At 43.3% G+C, this 12,758-nt stretch overlaps 1 protein-coding gene across 9 annotated transcripts in view; it reads right to left on the reverse strand.

Moving 5' to 3' along the window:
• CARHSP1 (calcium regulated heat stable protein 1) overlaps positions 1-12,758 on the reverse strand; it is a 963,972-nt gene that overhangs the window by 683,586 nt on the left and 267,628 nt on the right. The window contains exon 1 of one of the 9 annotated variants that reach the window (XM_044089613.1): positions 1,268-1,291. The exons of the other annotated variants lie outside the window; for them this stretch is intronic. The gene's annotated coding sequence lies outside the window, so the exon portion shown is untranslated. Of the gene's footprint in view, positions 1-1,267; positions 1,292-12,758 lie in introns of those variants that run through there. 9 annotated transcript variants of the gene reach the window in all.

Consider the following 12,758-nt stretch of genomic DNA (forward strand, 5'->3'; position numbering starts at 1 on the left):
TGGCAGAGTTAAAGATGTTAAGATTTGCACTAGGTATGACGAGGGTAGACAGGATTAGGAAAAAGTATATTAGAGGGTCAGCCCAGGTTGGACAGTTTGGAGACAAAGCCAGAGAGACGAGATTGCATTTGTTTGGACATGTGCTGAGGAGGGATGCTGGGTATATTGGGAGAAGGATGCTAAGGATGATGCTGCCAGGTAAGAGGAAAAGAGGAAGGCCTAAGATAAGGTTTATGGATGTGGATACTGCGGTGGTGGTGCTGCGGTAGCGTTGTCGCCTCACAGTTAGACGTTGCACGTTCGATTCTCAGTTAGAGCGTCTTGTGTGTGTCAACATGTGTGAATGGGCGTTCCTTCGTTGAAGGTTGTGTGTTAGGCCCGGCAAGCCAGCACGTAAAAATCTACTGCCAATCATTAGCGGACCGGAGTTCCACGACCCCTAACCGGGAAAAGCCGAAAGACCGTTTATAGAGGGGACATGCAGGTAGATGGTGTTGACAGAGCAAGATGCAGAGGACAGGAAGAAATTGAAACCGCTGATCCGCAGTGGCAACCCCTAACCGGGAAAAGCCGAAAGAAGAATCCCAGTGAGGATTACTGGTCTGCATGACAAAAATGCAGTAGGAATAAAAGAAATGGACAGCAATGTTATCTAACTGGTCTACTGGGATTGGTCAAAAATAGATGGCTAATAAGGTAATTCACAATACACAAATTCACACCTGTCTTTTGTGTCCGATGCTTCTTTGGCCAGGTAGTTTGCAGCATCACATACTACAGTAGTAGGTCCAGCTCAGTATAAACTCTATGAATAGACCCTTCTAAGACAAATTTTATTTGGTATATTTTCCTAAAGGCATTTTCAAGCTCAAGATTACAGCATTGTGGTATTTATATTATTGCAAGTTTAGCCCTTTCTAATGGGTTAGTGCGCTATGACAAGGAACAGAATGTGAATGCTTCAAAGTATTGCAGGATAGCAAGGTAACAAGCCACATTAAAAAAAAAACGCAATCATGTGTTCTGTCAAAACAAAACTGAAACTAACATTTCTCATATAACTGATTACTTGGCAGTCTACTGCAGATGGTATTTTGTTTCACATTCTATTGCGCTCTATGCTCAGAGGTTCACAGAACGTAGCATTTTTTACATATTTAGTTTGTACAAAAATGGCAAATGTATTACCTGAAAACATGAAAGGACTTCTAGTGTAACATATATACACACAGTAAAAGCAACATTTAGAAACAAATGCAAAACTTACAGGAAACCGCCTGCCCATTCTCATGTCCCCAGTACCACTTCCTCTAGTAGTCTCTCACTATGACATCTCTACTAAAAATGCCAGCCAATTACTGCCCTATAGAACTTAGGAGTAACCATTCAGCTGCTAAATCTGTCAGCTCAGCAGACAAGTTAGTATAGTGAACTCTGACCAAGTTTTACACTAATACCAGACTTAAATGCAGCTTCTTTAACCTTCTCTTCTCTAATATGTGCCCCTGGACAAGTTAAATACTCCCCTCAATATTTTTGGGACACATCCCAAATTAAGTTTATTTCTGTAGGGTGCAGAACAGATACCAAAATGTGCATAACTGTATAAACTGGTCAAAACAGCATTCTTTGTTCAAAACAAGCATGTAAAACAGGACTGTTGTGCAAAATGCATCACTGCAAATGCCAAATATCGGCACAAATACCTTCTATCAGTCCTTGTACATTTCTGGCACGTTTGGTGCCATTCTTTCTCTGATTACTCTACAGTTAACTGAATTCTGTGGAGATTACAATGATGCCTGAAATGTGAACTGCCACCAAGTGCAAGAAAAATTCAGAAAACCATGAAAACGGAGACAATATGGCTGCAAAATGGATCATTGAAAAGATTACAGAATATCAAGGGTATCTACATGTGTTCCATTGATTATAAAAAGCTCTCTAGCTGCACATATCATGAAAAACTCTGGATCACATCGACAGGCATGGGTATACCAGAACACAATAGTTATCATACACAATCTTTAGATCAATCAAGAAAATAAACAACTTGAACAGAACAGTGAAAAACACAACATGTTAGAAATGGTAAAGGTGTACATCAAAGATGCATAAATCCCCCACACCTGTTCAACTTAAGTGCAAAATGAATAATCAGAGATGCTGTATTGTGTGAAGAAAACTGATGTGAAAAAACTGGAGGAACAATTATCAACTTTTGTTACGCTGCAGATATCAAATTATTGTCTAAAAGTGAATATGGTAGGAAATATGCGAAATGCTAAATGCCAAAAATTGCATACTCATCCCGTTTGGGAAAAACAAAACACCCACGAATTACCACATAGGTGGCAGCCCCCTTAATACAGAAGAGGTAATAAGAGATCTGAGGACACAGGTAGATAGTAATCTCTCCTTTGACAATCATATTGCCAAAGTAGTTAGGAAATCCTTCTATGTGGCCCAGCTAATTACTAAAGGGTTCGCATCTAGAAATAAAGAGGTTATATTGCCCCTCTACTCATCACTCATCAGACCCATCATAAAGTACAATGCCCCATTTGGGATGTACCTCACAAGACACTTCCAACAGCTGGAAAGACCACAAAAGTACCTCACTAAGAGAATTACAGGCCTCCAACATATGTCCTATGCAGCCCGACTGAAAAAACTCTGGCTGAACTCAGTGGCATAGCGCTTACTCAGAGGTGATCTCTGCCTGACTTACAAAGCCATGTCCAACTCAGAATTGATGGACATGCTCCACCTAAAGAAATCCAAGTCACTGCGAGCCACGACCTCTAGTGAGATAAACCTCGCCACAGCAATAAACAGAACATGCTGGAGGGATAGATTCCTGTCACAGAGACTCCCCATGCTTTGTTACAAAATTCCTAACTACTTTAGGCAGAACCCCTCACTAACACTCTTCAAGAGAAACCTTGACGAGTGGATGGGTAACAGAAAATACACCCCTGGGATCACTTCATTGGCTCTGCTTGACAGAGGCTCAGTTAATTAATCAATGGGGCAGCTAAAGCCGATGCACTCTGGCTAGGCTTATAAATGCCCTCGGGCAGATAGCCTAGTACCTACCTATGAACCTACATCTGATTACCAAAATTAGAAAATAGTTTCAACAAGAGTTTACATTAAAGAAAAAATTGCAACAGTGTTAAAAACTAATAAATGTACTCTTTTACTCAAAACATTTTTATTGAAAAGTTTTTTCAAACATATTACATAATGTTAAATAGAAATAAATTAATACATGTTAATTTAATCAATCAATAAATGTACTCTTGATGGAAAACAAATAGAAAACGCTGGCAACTTTAGCCTGCTTGACTCAATAATCAATAATGAAATAAGCAGTCAAGAAATCTGATGAGGAATCTCTCCTGGCAATATGTCCTAGTACATTTTTTTGAATACTCTGTCTCCCCATATACCGACTCCCAAGCATTAGCTCATTTACTCCCAGTAGGACGACAGCCAACTGTGGAGACTGTCTAACACTCAGCCACCAGCAACTTATCTTGTGAAGCCCTAATCCCTCCCCTTCATGGATAACGCAGCTGCCCACATCACTGTAAGGGCTTACTATTTCCTCTCCCTGCATGTGGAAGCTCCTAATCAAATGCTAATGGGGGCTGCTATCATCATCTTGGTAAACCAAGTCCATCTCTGGCTATGGCTGTTTCACCTGCAAGCCTTTACATACGTGCTGTGAAACAGTCACTGGATCAGCATTCCCTACCACAAGAAAAGTCAACGTTTTTTGCTTGTTCCTACCATCCCATGCCTGGTTCTTCCCATACCCAAGAAATTAACTGAACACAGCATGTCTGAGTCATAGTCAGAGCTCCCTCTACATCACAGAACCTGGGGGATGTAAAGATGCACCTTGTGCTAGAACATTAAACTGGTCCAAGCTACGATATGTACAATAATATCATAGATATAGAAGTTGGATAGTGAAGAAATGGGATAGAAAGAAAACCAACACCTTGAATTATAGTAGTGTCATGGATAGCATGGATTACCCGAAAAACAAATCAATCAGCATTGGTGGAGATAAACTGTTAAGTATTAACTGAAAGCTAGCATGACAAGACATCAACTTTCAAACTTTGGACACATCATGCAAAGAGAAAGATCATTAGAAAAAGACAACAAACTTGGCAAGGTCAAAGGTTAATGTAAAAGAGGAAGGCTGACAATGGGGTGGATTGTTGCAATAACTAAAGCAGTGTATCCCCTTCTATCAGTAATTAGTTTTCTGACTGTATATGGAACACAGTTTAGGAGAATTATCCAAAGGGTCACCATGAGTTAACAGTTCAACAGTGCTTAGGAAAGAGCATGTGACAATAAAACACTTTTTGATAGTGTCCTCAACTCACTTTCAGTCATACTTGGACAAAGGAGCCCTTTTATTTTAATATGTGATCAGAGAAAGTTTTGCAAATCTGTAGCTAGTTACAGAGTGTGAATGGCTTGTTGGGATGTAAACAGTTTTACTCCCCAATCCATTAAAAAATGAGTTGAAAACAAACTATATCCAAAAAAATTATTTACAGTAGATAAATTCCTCCTAAGCTGTACTGAAGATATCTCTGAAGACAGTAATTTGTATATCTGGAACTGCGCTTTGATGGCTCGAATAAACGTGATGGACTTCCTATGAGATTCTGACTGCATCTTTTTTGTCTTTGTCTTTGTGAGTTCAATTTGTTTTTTGAGCAGAATCCGTGTTTTTCGACCAAGGGTTGGCGTGGGCACTTCTGAGAGTTCACTCTACAGCTGAGTAGTGTGGATTTGGTTCTGAGTTTGCTGTTTGGAAACAGTAATCTGCGTCTAATTAGCGCACTCTCAGGTGCACCACATTTCAAAAGCTCTGTTACACTGCGGTACCACTGCAGCACTGCTTCCCAAAGGGGTATTACTAGTGGCATGTTTTCCTCCCTGCTGGGAGGCTTATACCCAATCCCCTGAAGGCTACTTCAAGGATCCTCACAGTAGATAATTATGTCGAAAACGGAAAGTGAGAAAAAAACAGTTGAAACAATTTATCTTTAGCGTTCCCAAATGAGTCAAATAAAAGTACTTTTCAAGGAAAGAGAACAAAAAAACAATACCAGACAATTAAGACAGCAAGAAAAAAAAAATAAAAGTAATTGGATCTGACCAGCATTAAACAAGAATTTTTTGAAAAAGAAACACTTTAGGACACTGAATGAAACCCAGACTATTCTTTTAAACAGATCACTAGCAGGAATAGATGCAGAACTGTTCAAACTAATAAGGAGGAGTATGAAATCAATTCTACAAAGGAAAAAATACTGCAGAGTAACTATCTTCTCAGGTACTCTGGCTTCAAAGTTAGAAGACCACAGTAGCCAAATATCACATACAGGATAAGCAGCAGAAATACTACTGACAGGCTGGAGGGGAAACAATTCACAAGAAAATTAAAGCAGGTGAACTCTACACAGCAGGAAATAAACATTAATGCCAACAGTTCTGCAAAGGGAACAGGATAAGAATTACTACTTCCAGATGACTAAAAAGCTGGCAAGTAATGCATTATTGCAGAAAGGACAGCTATGTGATATTACATATGGATTTACAACTATCTACAGGGTTAGCCCAAATAATAGTTTTGTATGTTGGAAGAATAAAAACAGCTTGGACTGAAGAGTTTGGCTGACTGGAAGTGTTTCTGACTGCTTCACAGTGTATGTTTTGGACTTTTTTTTTAACTATCTACAGGGTTACCATGAGTCGACACAGACATGATGGCATGACATCTACATGATTACAGTGAGTCAACACAGACATGATGGCACGACATAGTACAGTCGTGTACACTTGCCATAAATGTAGATGTTCGAGTGTATTCACTGTTGCAGTCATCACCTGTGGGTTATCCCTGCTGTGGTAGCCCTCAGCCAGCCCGAATACCAGAGTCAATGTTTTTCTGTGTCGGCTGCTATCGCTTGCTGCCTGATGTCAGGTCATCAGTGCTATAAAGGAAGGCAGCCGATGTCATTACATCAGTTTTTCTTGCCCTAACTACTCAGAGGCCCAAGTAAATATGGTAAAGGTGGCCCTGGAGGCTAAACGCAACCATTAGAAACTTATGTCTCCCTAAAGAATGAAGATATAAGGGGGAAGGAGGGTGGGAAACCAGGACTGCAACAGTGAATACACTCGAACATCTACATTTATGGTAAGTGTACAGAAAGTACAGTTTTGTACCTACCATAAATGTAGATGTTCGAGTGCTAATACAGCTGCAGTCATAACAGATGGGTTCTCCTGCCGTCAGGCGGGTCCTCGGTCGGCCGAATTCCAAAGTCTAGGTCCGGCGTCGGTTGTCGTCGCTTCTTCCCTGACGTCAGTGCGACAGGGGTATAAAAGAACCAGCCGACGCCATTTTCTTCAGTTTTTCTTGCCCCAGATGTCAGGTGCCCCCAGAAGGAAGGCAATACATAAATTTATGTAATAATGCAGTGCAATATAATCAAAAAACAGTAGTTGCAAGCAAATACACCATAAATGAATACCCCAATCTAGTTGTATGAGGAGGTGTTAGCCAATAGGCCTGTCCCAAGAGGGGAAGGAGGGAGGGAAACCTGGACTGCAGCTGTATTAGCACTCGAACATCTACATTTATGGTAGGTACAAAACTGTACTATGTTCATCGTGCATACAGCTGCAGTCATAACAGATGGGTAGAATCCCAAAGCTAAAAAAGGGGTGGTAGGCACTAGGTGGAATTAGGAAGAGCCAGGATGCCCTGCAAGACTGCAGTGGCAAAGCCTGCTCTAGTTTTGGAGTATAATGGTAGGTGTTGGAGAAGGTATGCACAGAACTCCAAGTGGCTGCTTCCAAAATATCTTTGGTAGGAACTCCTCTGAGGAAAGCTGCAGAGGTAGCTGTGGCCCTTGTGGAGTGAGATCTGATGCCTGCAGGCATTTTGAGATTGTCTGTTTGGAAATTGGCTTCCCTTGAGCTCCTATAGCATAGGACACAAAGAGTTGTTCTGATTTTCTGAAAGGCTTTGTTCTGTCCAAATAATAACGTAGCTGTCTGTGGATGTCCAAGGAATGTAGTAGTCTCTCCCCTTTGTTTTGAGGATTAGGGTAAAAGGTAGGTAAGTGAATAGCCTGATTCAAAGCTACCCTAGATACCACCTTTGGCATAAAGGATGGATTGGTTCATAAGGAAACTCTGTCCTGATGGAAAATGATGAAAGGCTGCACAGACATGAGGGCTTGTAGTTCCGATACCCTGCAAGCTGAGGTGATAGCCAGAAGGAAGGCTGTTTTCCAGGACAAATATTGCAAATCTGTTGAGGCAGCTGGCTCAAAAGGAGGTAAGGTCAGCTTTTCTAAAATGAAATTGAGGTCCCAAGCAGGTATTGGTTGTTTCCTTGGGGGTTTTATATTCTTAGCCCCTCTGAGGAACTGTCTTAAGAGGGGATGAGAGAATAAAGGAGGATCAGTGTTGTATTCTGCAGAAATGGCTGAGGCATGGATTTTGATGGAGGAGAATGAAAGTCCACTGCTTAGCACCTCAGCTAGATACTGTAATATTTGAGGTAAATTCAGTATTCCAGGATTCTGGCCCTTTTTCTCATTCCAGGCACAAAATCGCTTCCATTTTGCGGAGTAAGCTTTCCTAGTAGAAGGCCTTCTGGCCTCCAAAAGGACATCCTGCACCTCCTTGGAGAGTAGGGTCTGTTGTGAAGTTAAGGAATCTTCCATGCGGCCAGATTGAGTGTTTTCAGCTGACTGTGAAGAGTTTTGAAGCTGTGCTGAGTCAGAAGAAGAGGCATTAGAGGTAGGGTCCATGGTGGGGAATGCGTCAGCTCCTCAGGAGTGGGTACCAGTGCTGTCTTGGCCAGTCTGGAGCAATGAGAATCATCTTTGGTCTGTCTGCTTTGGTTTTTAATAGAACTTTGGGCAGCAGAGGAAGAGGTGGAAAGGCATAAACTGTCATTGTTGTCCAACTGAAAGAGAGAGCGTCCACTCTCCAGGCCTGTGGATGAAAAGTCCTTGAGCAGAATTTTGTCAATTGGTGATTTTTGTGGGAGGCAAAGAGATCTATGTCTGGCCTTCCCCATGCTTGAATTATTTCTGTAAAACTTGAGGGTGCAACTTCCATTCGTGTGGGTCTGTCATATTTCTGCTTAGGTTGTCTGCCAGCGTGTTTTCCTTGCCTGGCAAGTACTGTGCTTGAAGTTCGATTTGTAATTCCAGAGCCATGTTCCAAAGTGACATGGCCAGCCTGCATAGGGGGTATGAATGGGTTCCTCCCTGTTTGTTTATGTACCACATTACTGTGGTGTTGTCTGTCCTTATCAGTAGTTGGCCTGGATGCAGAAGGTCTTTGAAAGCCATAATAGCATTTATTACTGCTAGCATTTCCTTTTGATTGATGTGTAGGTGCTTTTCTTTTTGGGACCATTTGCCCTGAATGCATGTTTGGAATGTCATGTGCGCCCCCTAGGCATAGTCCGAGGCGTCTGTTGTGTTGACTTGATTTGCTTGAGGCTTGCAGAATGGGAGACCTGTGTTTCTTTGGCATGCTTGAGCCCACCACAGAAATTCCTTTTGAAGACATGGAATCAGTGGTATTATTGTTTCCGAAATTGTGGCTGTGTTGAGACCATAGGTTTTTCAGGTACCATTGAAGTTTCCTCATATGCAGCTTTGCACATGGGATTAGTAGGATGCAAGATGCCATGAATCCCAGAGCCTGCAGGATTTTCCTTACAGTCAGCCTGGTGAAATTTGCTAGTTTTCTGAAGTATTGAGTTAGTTGCCCCTGTTTCTCTGGCGTGAGGCAAGCCATCTGGGTGTTTGCGTCCAAGTTGGCACCCAGGAAAATTATTTTTTGTGAGGGTATTAGCCTTGATTTCTTTTTGTTGACTGTGTACCCCAGAGAATTCAACAACATTAATATAAAAGCCAGATGTTTCAGAAGTATGTGCTTGCTGTCCACTTGGATCAGGCAGTCGTCCAAATATGGGTATATTTGTATCCCTTGAAGTCTGCAGTAGGCAATTACTGATGCCAGGCATTTCGTGAATACTCTGGGCGCAGTAGATAAGCCAAAGGGCAATGCAGAGAATTGATAATGGGTTGAACCTGCAAGAAATCTGAGGTATCTTCTGCAATTTTGTCTGACTGGGACATGCAGGTATGCCTCCTTGAGGTCCAATGTTACCAGCCAAGACTCCTTGCCCAGCATGGGAAGAAGCTGCTGTAATGTGAGCATCTTGAATTTTGGCACGAGTAAAAATGTGTTTAGGATGGATAAGTCCAAAATAGGTCTCCAATCTTTTCCCTTCCTTGGTACCAGGAATAGTCTGGAATAAAAACCTTGACCTTGTTCTTGAGTAGGTACCTCTTGAATAGCTTTCATGTCCATGAGATCTGAAATTTGTCTTTGTGCCTCTGCCCTTTGATTGTGTGGCAGGTTTGGCATGCCTCTCTTTTGTGGAAGGGTGTGAAAATGGAATTTGTAGCCTCTGTTTATAATGTCCAGGATCCATTTGTCTTTTGTGACAATATGCCAATTTTTTGAAAATAATGCCAGTTTTCCGCCTAAGGGTGCTGCCATTTGAGCCTTGCTTGGCATGCAAAGGGGAAAGTCATTGGGTTTGCTTTCTGAGTGGCTGTGAACTATCCTCACCACCTCTTTGCGTAGGAGCTTGCCATTGTCTGCCTCTAAACGATCCTTGAGCTTGGCCCCTGCCCCTCGGGCGCCTGTATCTACCTCTTTGGGGTCTGTCCGTGGCTGGAAAGGACCAATTTTTGGAAGGCCAATTTCTACTGAAATGTGGAGGTTGTACCTGTAGAAAATCTTTCACTGTTTGCATTGATTTAGCCTTTTCCTCCATTTTCTTTAATACTTCCTCAGCTTTAACACGAAATAATGCATCTTTTTGTAGAGGGGCATCTAGTAATTTAGCTTTGACATGATCTGGTAAGGTTTGCTCCTTGAGCCAGGCATGTCTACGTATGACTGATCCTGTAACAGCAGCTCTACATGAGGCCTCTAGAGCATCAAAACCACATTGCAAGGTATGTTTACCCACTTGTTCTGCACTATGCATCAAATCCTGCAACTCCTTCAAGTCTGGTTGTTCAGGTTGTGACATTTTGCTTCTCAACTGTGATAACAGAAACTGTTGGTACTTTAACATATGGAACTGGCAGTTTAATGCCCTCATGGTTAAGGTGGCCGAGGTGTATACCTTTTTTCCCCACCTTTCTAAAGCTCGGGAATCTCTCTCTGAAGGTGGATTTTTAGCAGTGGAGGCCTTAATTCCCTTGGGGCCCTGTGAGATAGTTTCTGGGTCAGCCGCATGGCTTTTGTATAAGAATTGGTGTGAGTCAGGAACTCGGTAGTACCTGTCAGGCTTGACTGGGGCTGGAGGTAAAGAGTCTGGGTTAAGGCAGGCCTCCGAATACACATCATCTAGTATGTCTAAGACAGGAGGCATAGTCAGAGGCCTGTGCTGAGGGAGCAAGAGAAAATCCCGAAGCCTTTTCTTGGAGTCTGAGTACTCTTGGCCTTCCCAGTGGAAGTGTTCCCTCAAGGTATGCAAGGTTTCCCCAAAAGAGTAATCCTCAGGGGGGGAGACAGAGGGAATGGACTCCTCTGCATCAGAATTTTCAAAAGGGGAGTAAGAATGTTCCTGTTCATCAGAGTGCTCTGAAATAATGGAGGCCTGGTCCGAGGAGGGGGATTCTTCCTCCACTCTGGGCCTTTTGTCCGGGGGGGGGGGGGGTTGAGAACCCCTGATAAAAGTAATTAAATCCTCAGCCATTTTAAGCATCTGTTTTTTAGGCATGGGGCCTGGAGAAGGGCCCTGTGTAGCTTGTCTCTTAGAATGCATGGCTGCTTTAGACTTAGTGAAAGCCTTGATGGAAAAAGAAGAGGAAGGCCTGAAGACACCTTGAGAAGAGGCAGACCTGTCTACATTCTGAGTTTCACCGCCTAGAGTGGCTTCGGTATCTGTAGTCGGGGTGTGGGCCGAGGAGCCTGCCACCTCGGGCACAGGAGACACCGCCAATGAAGTGTCAGCGGTAGGCAGGGGCTGTGTAGGCACCTCGCTGAGAACCGGACCACCTGTAGTTGGCTTTGGCGTGGTGTCGGTAGAGGCCGCGGACCTCGTGTGTCGGTCCTTATCTTTGCGTCTTTTAGTCAAAACTGGAGTCGGAGTATCCGACGACATAATGTAGTTAAATTTTTTGCCAAAATAGTGCTGGGCGAACTCCGCCCGACGCTTAATGGTGCGTTTGTTGAATGTAGCACAAAAATGACAGACCGAGACGTCGTGGTCTGGGCCTAAGCAAGGAATGCAGAGGGAATGAAAATCCTTATGCGGTATTTGCTTCCTACATGAAATACAATTATTAACTTTGTCTGACATCGGTCTGAGGCAAGAAAAGTTTCCCCAATGGGGTACTTAGCTTTCAAGAAGACTTCGGTTGCAAAATTTTCGTAATTTCAGGAGCTGGCCGACTGGCACTTGTGAACTGCTTCGGGCACCGCGCGGCAAGAAAGACTGAAGAAAATGGCATTGGCTGGTTCTTTTATACCCCTGTCGCACTGACGCCAGGGAAGAAGCGAAGACAACCGACGCCGGACCTAGACTTTGGAATTCGGCCGACCGAGGACCCGCCTGACGGCAGGAGAACCCATCTGTTATGACTGCAGGTGTATGCACGATGAACATCTGTACTATGTTCTTCGTATTTCACTGCTGCAGTCTTCACCTGTGGGAGGATTCTCAAAGCTGAGGAGAGGGATGGTAGGATTAGTAAGAGACCTAGGAATGGGTCAGCTTGCCCTGCAGAGGCAAACCCTGCCCCAGCCTTAGAAAATGGAGGGAGGTGGTAATGCTTGGTAAAGGTATGGACAGAAGTCCAAGTGGCAGCTTCCAGAATGTCCCTGGTAAGAACTCCTCTGAGGAATGCTGTGGGAGTGGAGGCTGCCCTAGTGAATGGGTATGAATAGACTTGGGGGGTGGGGTTCCCGTGCAATCTATAGCAGAAATGGATACAGTGTGATATCCATTTATAAATGGTTTGTTTGGAAATGGGCTTCCCTTCTGCCACTGGGGCAAAGCTGAAAGTAGTTGATCTGTTTTCCTGAAGGTTTTAGTACGGTCCAGATAGTATCTGAGCTGTCTGTGGATGTCTAGTGAGTGCAAAATTCTTTCCCCCTTGTTTTGAGGGTTAGGAAAAAAGGTGGGTAGATGTATGGCCTGGCTGAGAGTTACATTAGATACCACCTTGGGAATAAAGGAGAGATTAGTACACAGGGAGACCCTGTCTGCATGGAAGATGATGAAGGGCTCAATGGCCACCAGTGCATGAAGTTCTGAAACCCTTCTGGCAGAGGTGATAGCTAGGAGAAAAGCAGTCTACCAGGAGAGGTATCTTTGGTCTGCTGAAGCAGCAGGTTCAAAAGGTGGTAAAGTTAGTTTTTCCAGAACATAATTCGGGTCCCAGCCTGGGGTGGGTGGCCTTCTGGGAGGTCTGATATTAGAAGCCCCTATGAGGAATTTTTTAATCAAAGTATAGGAGAACAGGGGTTGTTCTGTTTCAAAATTAGCTTAAATGGCTGAGGCGTGGATTTTAATAGAGGAGAAGGAGAGGCCACTATTAAGTAGCTCCACTAGGTAGTCCAGGATAAGAGGGATGGAAGGCTGTGAGGTATTACCCCCT

Source organism: Protopterus annectens, chromosome 12.part0, assembly GCF_019279795.1.
Source record: "Protopterus annectens isolate FY-2018-M chromosome 12.part0, PAN1.0, whole genome shotgun sequence".
NCBI classification, from domain to species: Eukaryota; Metazoa; Chordata; order Ceratodontiformes; family Protopteridae; genus Protopterus; species Protopterus annectens.